Consider the following 13,175-nt stretch of genomic DNA (forward strand, 5'->3'; position numbering starts at 1 on the left):
ACAAGGCCCTGGGTTCAATACCTAGTGTTGACGGTGGGAAACAATATACAACGGGATGCCAACATAAAATGCTGGTAAACATACTTTAAATTCCATGATGTAACTGATATTTAAGAAACAATATACAAATTCAGAGAGGCTTTGTCACAAATTTGATATATCGATTGTTCCTCTTTTCTTTGTCTTTTTAGGGTAATGGGGACTAAACTCAGGGACACTCAACCACTGAGCCACATCTCCAGCTCTATTTTGTATTTTATTTAGAGACAGGGCCTCACTGAGTTTCTTAGAGCCTTGCTTTTGCTGAGGCTGGCTGTGAACTCACAATCCTCCTGGCTCAGCCTTCCCTCTCTGCTGGTATTACAAGTGTGTATCACTGCACCCCACCAGGTAACATTTTTAATCTTTAATTTAAATTAATAAATGGCATTGGAATTCTATGGAACTTATGATTCCCTAGGTAAAACTGAAATTTTGTATTATTATTCATTGTATTATTGTTCAGTTTACCAATTTAAGAGGTACTATATTTGTTATTTTAATTTATTTGTTTATCAGAAAAATTTTTATTGTATTGCTTTTTTTATATAGGTCCTACACAGGCACAATTTTCTTTGACTGCTACACTGCTGTGAATATTTTCCCATATTCATAAATATCATTCAGAACTATGATTTTTAATGCCTGCCCACTGGATTAAATTCTTTATTAACAGACATTTTACTATTTTAACATGAAGTATAAGGCTGTTTAACATCAAAGGCTATTTAGATTTACTATTATTTCAACTGTTTCTGACACTTTCTGGATGGACAATGAGGTTAACTTATACACCTAGTAACTTACACTTATGTGAGTAAAGTTCATGTTTGAAACAGATGTGTGCATGTGCACACACACATGCACAAACCATTGTAGCATCCACGTTGATAGACTGAGCTCTTTCTACTTTTTGCAGTGCTGGGGATTGAACTTGAGGCCTTGTGCAAGCTGGACCAATGCTCTACCACTGAGCCCCAAATCAAGTTCTTTCTTAATTGTGAAAGTAACACCACTTACTAAATGGGACCAATGGAATTTAAGTGAGGACTCTATGGCAGGGTACAGTTTCAACAAGTACAACATTACATCCTCTTTAACAAGTTCTGAAAACCCATGGTTTTTTTTTTGTATCTTGGAGATCTAGAATTTCAAAAGCCATTTCCTCATTGTCACGAGGGGCAAAGTTGCAATGTATGCAGTCGAGGGGGAGAAATAAAGAATGTCCACATGCTTCTGCCCTTTTCAATGCTTTTTTCACTCAAATCATTCAATACAATTCCACTCTATAGGTTCTTAATCAAGAAAATGACCATCCTTCATGTTAGGCACTGCAATCAGACATAATCAATTCACAGTCTCCACCTTAATCTTATCGCCTTTCCCTCTTTTCAGGGGAGAAGATCCTGACAGAGGCTTCACTCTGTTTATCAGGGTAGGGAGAAGTGACTTGTTTGTGTCTGAGGGTTCCCTTAGGCATGCCTGGTGAGACTGCTGGTTTCAAACTGAAGTTTTTAAAATGGAGTTGCTTAGGCTCAGGCCTAAGGCCATCCTCACACTCCTGAAACAGCAAAGCATGCTGGCTTCCACAGAGGTCTCCCACTGCAGCCCAGCTCAGCAGGACTCAGGAGCAGTGACCTCATAAGTCCACATTACTGAGGACAAGGAGGGCTGGTGGAGAGTCAGAGGCAGATGGGGGACAACAGTACAGGTGTGCAAGGATGAGGGGCGCCCCTTGAACAAGAAGAGTTGGAGAAGAGCCTTTTGTGAGAAGGGAAAAGAGGATCAGAAATAAAATTTCCAAGGACTCTAGGTCTAACAGATTCCTCTAAAGGTCAAAGTCAACTCATTAAAAAAATGGGGCTGTGGGCATGACGGGGAGAGACCAGTGAGCTCAGCACTAGCCACCTCTCTTCTCCTTGAACCTAAATCCACACGTACAACCAAGCCTGTGGTATTCCAGCCCTATGACCTGACGCTCGTTTCTGTGTCACTATGCCACTAATCCAGTTACCACAAGACTTCCACACTAAAATGATCCGCATCCTCACAGTGAAAAAACTCCACAGTCACTACACAGCCCAGGAATAGCCCACGGGAAGCACACTACATGGTGTTGTGTGAAAAGAGCAGCAGCCCATTATTGGAGCAGCAAAAAAGCAGCCAGCTAATTTCTTCTGATTTTTGTATATCTGCTGAACATTCTAGAATGATCATGAATTGCCTTGTTTATCCAAAATTCTGCCAACTGCTAAAATGTAAACTCCATCTCCATTTACTGCCTGACAAGCTAATTTAGTCCAGATAAGACTTTCAAACACTATTCCAAATAGGAAGTATGAGTAGTGATGTTTTTTGAACTTTTCAAGATCAGATGTCCTATCTCCTCAGCTAAGGCCCAGCTAAAAACAGGCCTTCTTGGTCTGACTCTAAATCAGCAGGGTATCTGGGGCAAAATTCAATACCTTTAGGCCTCAGGTGCCCCAAATAAGGGACTCTGAGTAAACTAGGTCTCTACAAATACAGCTGTGGCACGTGAGATAATTCTAGGTGCTACTTAAACAAGATCATGCATTTTTAGTTTAATAGTCACTAAAATGTTAATTTGTTTAAGACAGAAGAAAAATTAGGACAGGAAAGCCCTCCTAATTTCCTGTTGCAGGAGGTGGAAGTGTGTGCTAATCTATGTACATTTAGTGAAGGAGCTGTAGGGTCTGTACTGCTGGCCTGACCAGCTGCTGGGAGGAGAGATACAGCACTGTGTCTGCAGCGCATGGCTCAAGCTGGTGAAGTGTCGGCTGCCTCTGGTTCCCCACAGTGACAAAGGGCCTACAGAGAGATGAAACAAAACCAAGTTAAACAATCCCTGGCTGTGGAGCTGCCAGCACCAAATAACTGTTACTGATAAAAAAGTCACTAAAAATTCTAACCTTTTGAGAATCATATTTGAGGACAATTATTCTTTAAACCAAACTTTTGGCTGATAGTCATCTAAATGCCCATCCTCATTAAATCATTAAAGAGGTTACAGTTCCTTCACTCAGTGGATGTTACGGTCTCAAGAAATTTCTGTAAACCAGGGTTTCTGGCCTGCATTATCCAGCCCAAGCTCTTGGGATGCTCTGGGCAAATGGCGCCCTCTGTTGTATGCAGCTGGGCAGTGGGCAGATGAAGAAAGACCTTCAAGTGAAACTGTTCAGAAGAACAAGGTGTAAAGCAAGGTGTAGAGGGAGGCAGGGAATGCATGTTACAGACAACTCCAGAAGATCATGCAAGAAACTGAAGAGCGCTGCCTTCAGAAAACAGGGTCATTTAAGGCTGGATATGAAAGACCTGCCTTTTTGTATTTTGGGAGATTTTTTTTAACCACATGCATCTGTTACTTGAAAAAAATGTTTGAGAATAGCCATGTCTGAGAGGAAGCCATCTGACCAGTCCCAGGAATGGCAGTGTCAGTTGAGGAAGAAGGCAGAGGTGACAGGCACGGGTGGCGATAAAGGAGTGGAACCGTGCTAGCAAGATCAGTGTGTGCACAGATTCTTGAGCTCTGTGCTTCACTAGAGAAGTGAGAGGATTAAAACAGCCCTGGAGGAAAGTGGCCTTAAGGGTATTGGCTTGATAAACAGAAAACAAAAACCCGACAACAGCTGTTTTCTAGTCTATTGAAGTTATGTAGAAGACAGTAACTGCGGCTTCATCAGCAGGCACCAACAATCACTTACACGACCACTAGAAAGGATGGGTAAGGACAGGGAAAATAACATTAAAGGGTGGTAGGAAGCCATCACAATATCTCCACTGCATACAGACACTGAAACACAAAGGGATAATCTTTAATTACCAGAGAGCATTTAATAACATCTCTTTTGTTTCATAAAATAAAAAATGTAGGCCTATGAGAATTCAGAACTTTGTCCTTCCAAGTCTCATTCTGCTGCACACATTTTAGCTGTTCTTGTGAACCCTTTCATCTTCAACACAATATCTTAATTAATAATAATATGTAATATTAAGACATTTCATCTTACCCTGTGCAGCATTATGATCTCTGATATATTTCAAGAAGAGTAAAGATCACTATCAGATTTTTTGAAAGACAGAACTATCATTCATAATCTGCTTGAATCAAATGTATGAAATATGACATGTCAAGAGCTTTGTAATGTTTTGAACAACTAATAATAAAAAAAGAAAAAAAAAGAAATATCATTCATAGCTAATAATGTATCCAGCCTAAAAGAGCTCAATTGTCAAATATAGAAAGAAATCAACTTCAGAATTTAGAAATAGCCACTATTTTTTTAATGGGGGGCAGGGAAGAATTGGGGATTGAACCCAGGGCCTTGTGTACATTAGAAATAGTCATGTTTGCTGGGTGTGGTGGCACATGACCGTAATTCCAGTGACTCAAGAGGCTGAGGCAGGAGGATCACAAGTTTGAGGCAGCCTCAGCAACTTAGTGAGATCCTGTTTCAAAATAAAACATAGACAGGGCTGTTGATAGGGCACAGTGATAGGGTGCCCCTGAGTTCAGTCCTCAATACCACCAAAACCACAGTCTACAACCGGCTGTGCTAAAACTGTATCATAATATTTTAAAGAAGAAATCCCAGTAGTTCATGTGAGTCAGATTCTGAAGCTCAGTTACAGGTCACTATCTCCTCACTTATCAACTCTGCTCTGATCCTTTCAGTTCTTATTAATTTCAGGCCATGAGACCCCAGACTCAGGAAGCAATAACCTGCAGGCTAAATTGGGAGAGGTCAGAAGCCCCTCACTCAGGTGGGGACACAAGGGCCCACAGGGTTCTACCCCAGCACACATCACTTTCCACACCAAGAACTCCTTCCTTCTCACTTGGGTCTCTTCTATGAAAGCAAACTGGTTGGTGAGAGATTTTAGAACAATGACTACTATGTTTCTGACTGATCTGTTGCAGTGTTTAAAAAAATACAGTGACAGGTACTAAGGAAGGCAATCAACTTCTTAAAAGTCAGACAATTATTAATTCCAGAAAAAAGAAACTGTAACAGTAGAATACTACCTAGCTCAGCTCTGAAGGTACATACACATAATTTAATAGCAAAAACAATGCCCAGAGATTCAGTCCAAACTGGGCTTCTACCGATATTGAAAGAAAGTAAGGGTAAGGATAGACTGTTACATCTCCAATTAGCATAACCATGTTGACCAAAGAACAGCAGACACAACATGCAGAGGAAGGTGAAAGAATTGAAAGTGTCCCTAGATGATGGGAAGGAGCAGGAAAGGACTAGAAGTGAAAGTTCTGAGTCTTTCACTACTTTATGGAAGCTCATTTTTTTTTTACTTCCTGTGTGGTGCTGGGGATTGAACTGCGGGCCTTGGGCACCCTAGGCAAGGGCTCAACCTCTGAGCCGCACCCCCAGCCTGGAAGTTAATATTTTAAGGAATAGCACAGCAACCTGCAGTGGGGACAGCTATCCCTATTTACAGAGGAGGAAACCCAGGTGTCAATGTGCACCTGGAAGCAGAGGTGGGAAGTGTCGCTCCAAATCAGTGCTCCTTCCCAAAGCCCATCCTGGGCCACCCCTCAGCCAAGAGTGGTCTTCGCTGGTCTTCCTCCCAGAAGCCTTTCCCAGGCCCCTGCCAGCCCAGGTCAGGGCAGTGCCTGGCACATGTTAAGGGGCAAATGAGTTGTTGATACATCAGTGAGTGAATCAACCAAGCCACAAATCAAACTGGTTGATTCCCAGTGGGTGTGACAGGTCGTAGGAAATCTGCCACTATGCAGAAAGCCCTGTCAGCTGGACTTCTCCCAGGATCTCCAAGGCATCTCACAGGTGGGTCTCCAAGAGGAAAAGGCAGGAGACCCACAGGGAAGCCCAGCACTCAGGAGTCCCAGAAGTTCAGGACACAGCAGGACTTCAGCTCTGCCCCACACAGCCCAGGTGAAAGGGCCAGGCTTCCCTGCACAGCAAGGCTGGCCTGGCCTCCACTCCCCAGAGGGGGCAGAAGAGAGGCCCTGCACGATGTCAAGGGAAGTCTGTGTCCACAGGAGGGGTCATTATAGCAGCCAGACAGCTCCTGGACCAGCCCTGCCACCACTGGCTGTGCAATTTATTTATCTATTTTATTATTTTTATTATTTTTGGTACCGGGGATTAAATTCAGAGGTGCTTAACCACAGAGTCATATCCATACTCCTTTTTATTTTTTATTTTAAGACAGGGTCTTGCTAAGTTGCTGAGGCTGTCCTTGAACTTGCAATCCTCCTGTCTCAGCCTCCTGAGCCACTGGGATTATAAGTGTGCACCCCTGCGCCTGGCCTGGCTGTGTGACTTGGAACATGTCACTTGGGTGGGCCCTCAGAGACTCACCTCATCATCTCTACAATGGAAATAATGTCATGAAAGGCAGTGTGAGCGCTGACCGAGGTGACATGTGTTCAGCCCAGTGCACAGAACCTGCTCAACCAGGGAGACCATTATGTTTTAAAGCCTTGAACTACAACTGCACTCATGAAAAGTTTGAAAAATACTCAATAGTGTACAGTACCGTCATCAGGGACATGCCTTGTCCATTTAGATTTTAAAATCTACAGAAACTATTATTAAATCTTATGGGAACAGGTAGTTCCCAAATGAATCTCACCATTGCTGAGAGTGGTCTTCACTGCCAAAACAGAAACTGTGGAAAGGTGTTCAGGAAAGCTGCCTGCACCAGAAATGACCTGTCAATTAAAAGTAAATAAATAAATAAATAAACAAACAAACAAATAAATAAATAAATATATTTTTTTTATTCCAGTGCTGGGGTTGAACCCAGGGCCTTGAAACTGGAGTCCCGTGCTTCACAATTGAGCCACATCCCCCTCCCCTAAGTTTTTTGAGACAGGGTCTCCCCAAATTGCCCAAACTAGTCTCCAACTTCTAATTCTCCTGCCTCAACCTCCCAATTTGCTGGGATTACAGGCAAGGACTGCTGCACTCAGCAAAAAGTGGTTTTGTTTTCTGGTGCTGGGGATAGAACCCAGAGCCTCAGGAATGCTGGGCAGGTACTCTTCCACTGAGCTACATCTCTAGGCCCCCAGGCAAAACAACATTTTTAAAGATGCATTCCTACATAAAAAGGAACATTAAAATAATAACCTGAGCCAGCTACTGTGGCACACACTCACAATCCCAGACACCAAGGAGGCTTAGGTGGGCGGGGGGCACAAGTTCAGCTCTCAAAGATAATAGGGCTGGGAATGTGGCTTGGTGGTAAAGCACCCCTGGGTGCAATTCCCCAGTACCCCCCAAAATAAATAAAACAATAAACACCCACAGATTATACCATGCACAGAATTAAAGAACTGAGAGAGGTGGACGAGTGATTTCCAGGCTCGGTGGCCACTGGCCAAGCAGATGCCCCCAGGCCTCACCTCCTCTTCACCCTCCCATCCAACCAGGCACCATGCCTGGCTGTCCCCTTAAAAATTCCTCTGCCTGGTGGCCACACCTCTGCTGTCATCCTGCTGCCACTTCTTTGTTCAGGCCTCCGCATCCCTGGGCCATAGGGTAAGGGTCTCCTCGTGGGTCTCTCACCTCTCCCCTGGAAATTACCACCTTTCTACACTAGGTAGCTTTGTCACTTCACAGCCCTGACATGTCCTTTCCTGGATCCCTGCTGCCAGTTAGGAATTCTGGGCACAGCCTGCAGGACTGCCACGTGGCCCCAGCCTTCCACACCAGCCTCCTGCTGCCCTTGCCCCACCCTCCCCACAGCCATCCAGACCTGCAGTTAGTCTTGAGCTCACTCTGACGCACTTTTGTGTCTCCACCAGGTCCTCCTGGTTTGCAGCACAGCAGCTCTTACAAAACCTCCCTGACCCTCTGCCCTCTGGAGCCCCCACGCACCAGGCTCTGACTGCACTGCCCTGTGCAAACTTCACACAGCGTCGTCCTCCAGAACAGGCCGGGACAGCACTTTCGGGAAACTGGCTTTTGGCAAAGGGGCCATGACCACTCAATGGGGGAAAAATGGATTCAATAAATGGTGTTGGAACAACAGGGTTCAAACCCACAGGAGAATGAAGTTGGAGCCCCACCTCACACTCTAGGCACAACTTAACTCAAAGTGCACTAATGACCTAAAGGTAAGAGGTAGGAAAGAGATCAGTGGTGGCTTGGGCCTGGGCGCCACTTGGGCAGCTGGGGACAAGGGCTAAAAAGTTGTCTTCTTGGAGTGATGAAAATGTTCTAATTAGATTACAATGGTGAGTGCACAGGTTTGTGAGAATACTACAAACCAGTCAATTGTGTGCTTCAAATGGATGAACTGTATGGTATGTGAGTTGTAGTTCAATATGGCTGATACAACAACAACAAATGGTTATACACAAGAAGGTAAGAAGAGGGAAAAAAACAGATTTTGATGCCATGCATTTTGGGTGAAAAAAACCCTATGTTCCTTCCTCAATTTGTGTGTCTCCCTCCACCATCATATAAAAGAGTGTAATAAGAGAATTTACTCCACGTAGAGATTTGGAATACAGGGAAAATGCATGAACACATGAAGACAGTCGCTGGCACAGTTTAGGGCTCATGAAAGAAGACAGCTATTTAAAAAGGGGCCTTGAAATAGAAGGAGAAGGAGGAAGGAAAAAGTTGGGGGGGGGGATAGGAGGAGATCATCACAAGGACAAAAGAAGCATATTAAGGCCAGAAATTCTGCCAAAGATCCCAGGTCACATTTTTTTTAAAGATTCTTTTAATATTTATTTTTTAGTTGTAGTTGGAAACAATACCTTTATTTATTTATCTTTATGTGGTGCTGAGGATCGAACTCAGGGCCTCACACACGCTAGGTGAGCGCTCTACAGCTTAGCCACAAGCCCAGCCCCCCTGGTCACATTTTTTTAAGGAACTCTGCAGGCTTTAGGTTTCAGAATTAGAAAAGCAGGACTGTGGACTCAACAACAAAATAGGGTGGAGAAGGCAGATGGCAGCCACGCAGTGGCCCTGGAGGCAACCTTAGGAGGCAGAGCAGCAGGGGGCCTTCCTGGAGCCCAGGAAACCCACCAGGGCCCAGGTAAAGGAAAGGCGACACCGTGTGCTGACATAGGAGTCATCTCTGTACTGAGCCTCTCTGCACCGAGGCCACCTCTCAGCCAGACTTAAACTCCACCTGGAGACAACCATGCCCTTCAGAGCTTCATGGGAGCTTCTCAGCCTCCTACCTGGTGGGCATCCCCATGTGACCCTGGGGGTCCTGCCTGCCCACCAGGAAAGCTATGCTTGCCAGTTCCCTCCCCATCACTGAGCAAGCACCAGCCATTAGGTAAACTGTGAAGCTCATGTTCATTTTACAGCCAAGTGCCCCAATTCCCAGAGAGGCAAGGAATGCTGGCAGGGTTACCCAGCAGCCACTGGCTGGATGGGAGAGCCTCCCCCTTCCCCCCACCCGGACTCCTGAAGGTCCCTGAGATAATATCTTAGACTAGTTTTGATTTGCACTTCTCTGATTGCTAGAGACGATGAGCATTTTTTCATAGGTTCGTTGATTGATTGTATATCCTCTCCTGAGAAGTGTCTGTTCAGGCCCTTGGCCCATTTGTTGATTGAGTTATTTGTTTTTTTGGTGTTTAGCGTTTTGAGTTCTTTATATACCCTAGAGATTATTGCTCTATCTGATGTGTGAGGGGTAAAGATTTTCTCCCAGGATGTAGGCCCTCTGTTCACCTCAAAGATTGTTTCTTTTGTTGAGAAAAAACTTTTTAGTTTGATTCCATCCCATTTAATGATTATTGGTTTTAATTCTTGCACTTAGGAGTCTTATTAAGGAAGTTGAAGCCTAATCCCACATTAGGAACATTAGGGCCTTTTTTTTTCTATTAAATGCAGAGTCTCTGGTTTCATTCCTATGTCCACTTTGAGTTGTGTGCATGTGAGAGATAGGGGTTTAATTTCATTTTGTTGCTTATGGATTTCCAGTTTCCCCAGCACCATTTGTTGAAAATGCTATATTTTCTCTAGTGCATGTTTTTGGCACATTTGTCTAATATAAGACAATTACAATTGTAATTTTGGGGGTTACTTTCTGTGTCCTCTATTCTGTACCATTGGCCTACCAGTCTGTGTTGGTGCCAATACCATGCTGTTTTTGTTACTATTGCTCTGCAGTATAGTTTAAGGTCTGGTATAGTGATGCCATCTGCTTCACTCTTCCTGCTAAGGATTGCTTTAGCTATTCTGGGTCTCTTATTTTTCCAGATGAATTTCATGATTACTTTCTCTATTTCTATGAGGATTGCCATTGGGATTTTGATTAGACTTGCATTAAATCTGTATAGTACTCTTGGTAGTAGTCATTTTGATAATATTAAGTCTGCCTATCCAAGAGCAAGGTAGATCTTTCCATCTTCTAAGGTCTTCTTTGATTTCTCTCTTTAGGGTTGTGTAGTTTTTATTGTATAGATATTTCACCACTTTTGTTAAGTTGATTCCCAGGTATCTTATTTTTTTGAGGTTATTTCCTTCTCAGAGGCTTTGTCACTGATATACACAAATGCCTTTGATTTATGGGTGTTGATTTTATATCCTGCTACTTTGTTGAATTCATTTACTATTCCTAGAAGTTTTCTGGTGGAGTTCTTTGGGTCTTCTGGATATAGAATCATATCTTCAGCAAATAGTGCTAATTTAAGTTCTTCTTTTCCTATATATATCCCTTTGATTTCATTCGTCTAATTGCTCTGGCCAGTGTTTCAAGAATTATGTTGAATAGATGTGGTAAAAGAGGGCATTACTGTCTTGTTCCAGTTTTTAGAGGGAATGCTTTCAATTTTTCTTCATTTAGCATGAGGTTGACCTGAGGCTTAGCATAGATAGCCTTTATGATGATTAGATATGTTCCTGTTATTCCTAGTTTTTCTAGTATTTTGAACATAAAGGGTGCTGTATTTTGCCAAATGCTTTTTCTGCATCTATTGAGATGATCATATGATTCTTATAAGTCTATTGATGTGATGAGTTACATTTATTGATTTCCGTATGTTGAAACAAACTTGCATCCCTGGAATGAATCCCACTTGATCATGGTGCACAATCTTTTTGATATGTTTTTGTATTCCATTTGCCAGAATTTTATTGACAACTTTTGCATCTATGTTCATTAGAGATATCAGCCTGAAGTTTTCTTTCTTTGATGTGTCTTTGCCTGGTTTTGGGATTAGGGTGATATTGGCCTCATAGAATGAGTTTGGAATTACTGCCTCTGTTTCTATTTCCTGAAATAAATCAAAGAGTATTGGTATTAATTCTTCTTTAAAGATCTTGTAGGACTTGGCTGTGTATTCATCCGGTCCTAGGCTTTTCTTGGTTGGTAAGCTTTTGATGGCTTCTTCTATTTCCTCACTTGATATTGGTCTGTTTAAATTTTGTATATCTTCTTGACTCAATCTGGGCAAATTGTATGACTTAAGAAATTTATTGATGCCTTCAATATCTTCTATTTTTTTGGAGTATAAGATTTCAAAATAATTTCTAATTATCCTCTGGATTTCTGTAGTGTCTGTTGTGATATTACCTTTTTCATCACATATGCTGGTAATTTGAGTTCTCTCTCTCCTTCTCTTTGTTAGCATGGGTAAGGGTCTATCAAATTTATTTATTTTTTTCAAAGAACAAACTTTTGTTTTGTCAGTTTTTTTCAATTATTTATTTTGTTTCAATTTTATTTTATTTCATCTCTAATTTTAATTGTTTCTTGCCTTCTACTGCTTTTGCTGCTGGCTTGTTTTTCTTTTTTAGGGCTTTGAGATGTAGTGTGAGGTCATTTATTTGTTGACCTTTTCTTCTTTTAAGGAATGAACTCTATGAAATGGATTTTCCTCTTAGTACTGCTTTCATAGTGTCCCAGAGATTTTGATATAAAAATATGGAACGCTTCACGAATTTGTGTGTCATCCTTGCACAAGGGCCATGCTAACTTTCTCTGTTTCATTCCAATTTTAGTATTTGTGCTGCCAAAGCAAGCATCAAAGCTGTTCTAATAGGTATATAGTGACATCTCATTATGATTTTAATTTGTATAGTTAATGACACTGACCTCCTTTTCATGTGTGTGTGTGTGTGTTTTTCTTAACCATCTACATATCCTTTTTGGCTGAAATGTATGTTCATGTATTTTGCTCATTTTCTAGTTGGATTTTTTGGTTTTTCTTTTCTTTTCTTTTTCTCTCAGAACTGAGGATTGAATTTAGGACCACAAAGATGCTAGGCAAGAGTGTAATCACTAAACTACATTCCCAGCCCGGTTTGGTTTCTTCTACTGTTCATTTAGAAGAATTCTTTATGTATTCTATATGTGAGTCCATTTTTAGGTCACCCCTTGCAAATTGATCTCAGGATGCATATTCAGAAAACATTTCCTTCTCAAAGTACAAACTGTCCTTGCAAGAGAGCAATCTTATCTAGGATCATCAACATTGATGAGGAATGTGGGTATACTGAGAAGATGAATGGAACAAACTTTCACTAAAATCCATTTGCCAAACTTCTTCAGAAAATACATTTGAAGTGCCAGTGCCTGCATGAACCAACTGCTGTTTACTAATGACACAGAAACTCCAATGTGAAAGTTTCTCTATCACCTCTCAGAAGCAATTTCACTTAATTCTAGTTCAATCAGAAAAAAAAAAAACAATGTGCTCACATACAATTAGTTCCTGCAAGTTGAAGGTGCTTGCAAAATATGCTTCATTCCTGCATTACCAAAATGTTCTCAGAAAGCACATTCAGAGTTCAATTACTTCCCAATATAAAAAGTGTGGTAGCAAGGGAGTTGTTGTCCCTTAGCTCATAAAATTTGAGGAAGTCAGTGGAATGCTAAGAAAATAAACTCTCAAAAGTTTCTTTGAAATTCATAACTCATACATTTTCAGAATGAAATGAAATGCAGGGCCATGCATGCAACAAACAGTGGTTTACAGATGGCACAGATGCTTCAATGTGAATGCCAATCATTACAAGTGGTTCTGCCACACTCTATTTCAACCAGGGACAGCCCCAAAGTGCCCACTGAGAACACACATACTTTGTTCCTGCAAGTTGAAGCTCCTTGAATGAACTGCTTCAGTTCTGAAATCCCAAGCTCTTCTCAGCGATCATATT

At 42.0% G+C, this 13,175-nt stretch overlaps 1 non-coding gene across 1 annotated transcript; it reads right to left on the reverse strand.

The window, feature by feature from the left end:
* Positions 1-11,934: 11,934 nt before the first annotated feature.
* LOC125619940 lies at positions 11,935-12,037 on the reverse strand. Its single transcript, XR_007351504.1, has one exon. It is a non-coding gene; the product is annotated as a U6 spliceosomal RNA (small nuclear RNA).
* Positions 12,038-13,175: the final 1,138 nt, after the last annotated feature.

The sequence above is a fragment of the Marmota marmota genome, unplaced genomic scaffold (assembly GCF_001458135.2).
Source record: "Marmota marmota marmota unplaced genomic scaffold, marMar, whole genome shotgun sequence".
In the NCBI taxonomy this organism is placed as follows: Eukaryota; Metazoa; Chordata; class Mammalia; order Rodentia; family Sciuridae; genus Marmota; species Marmota marmota.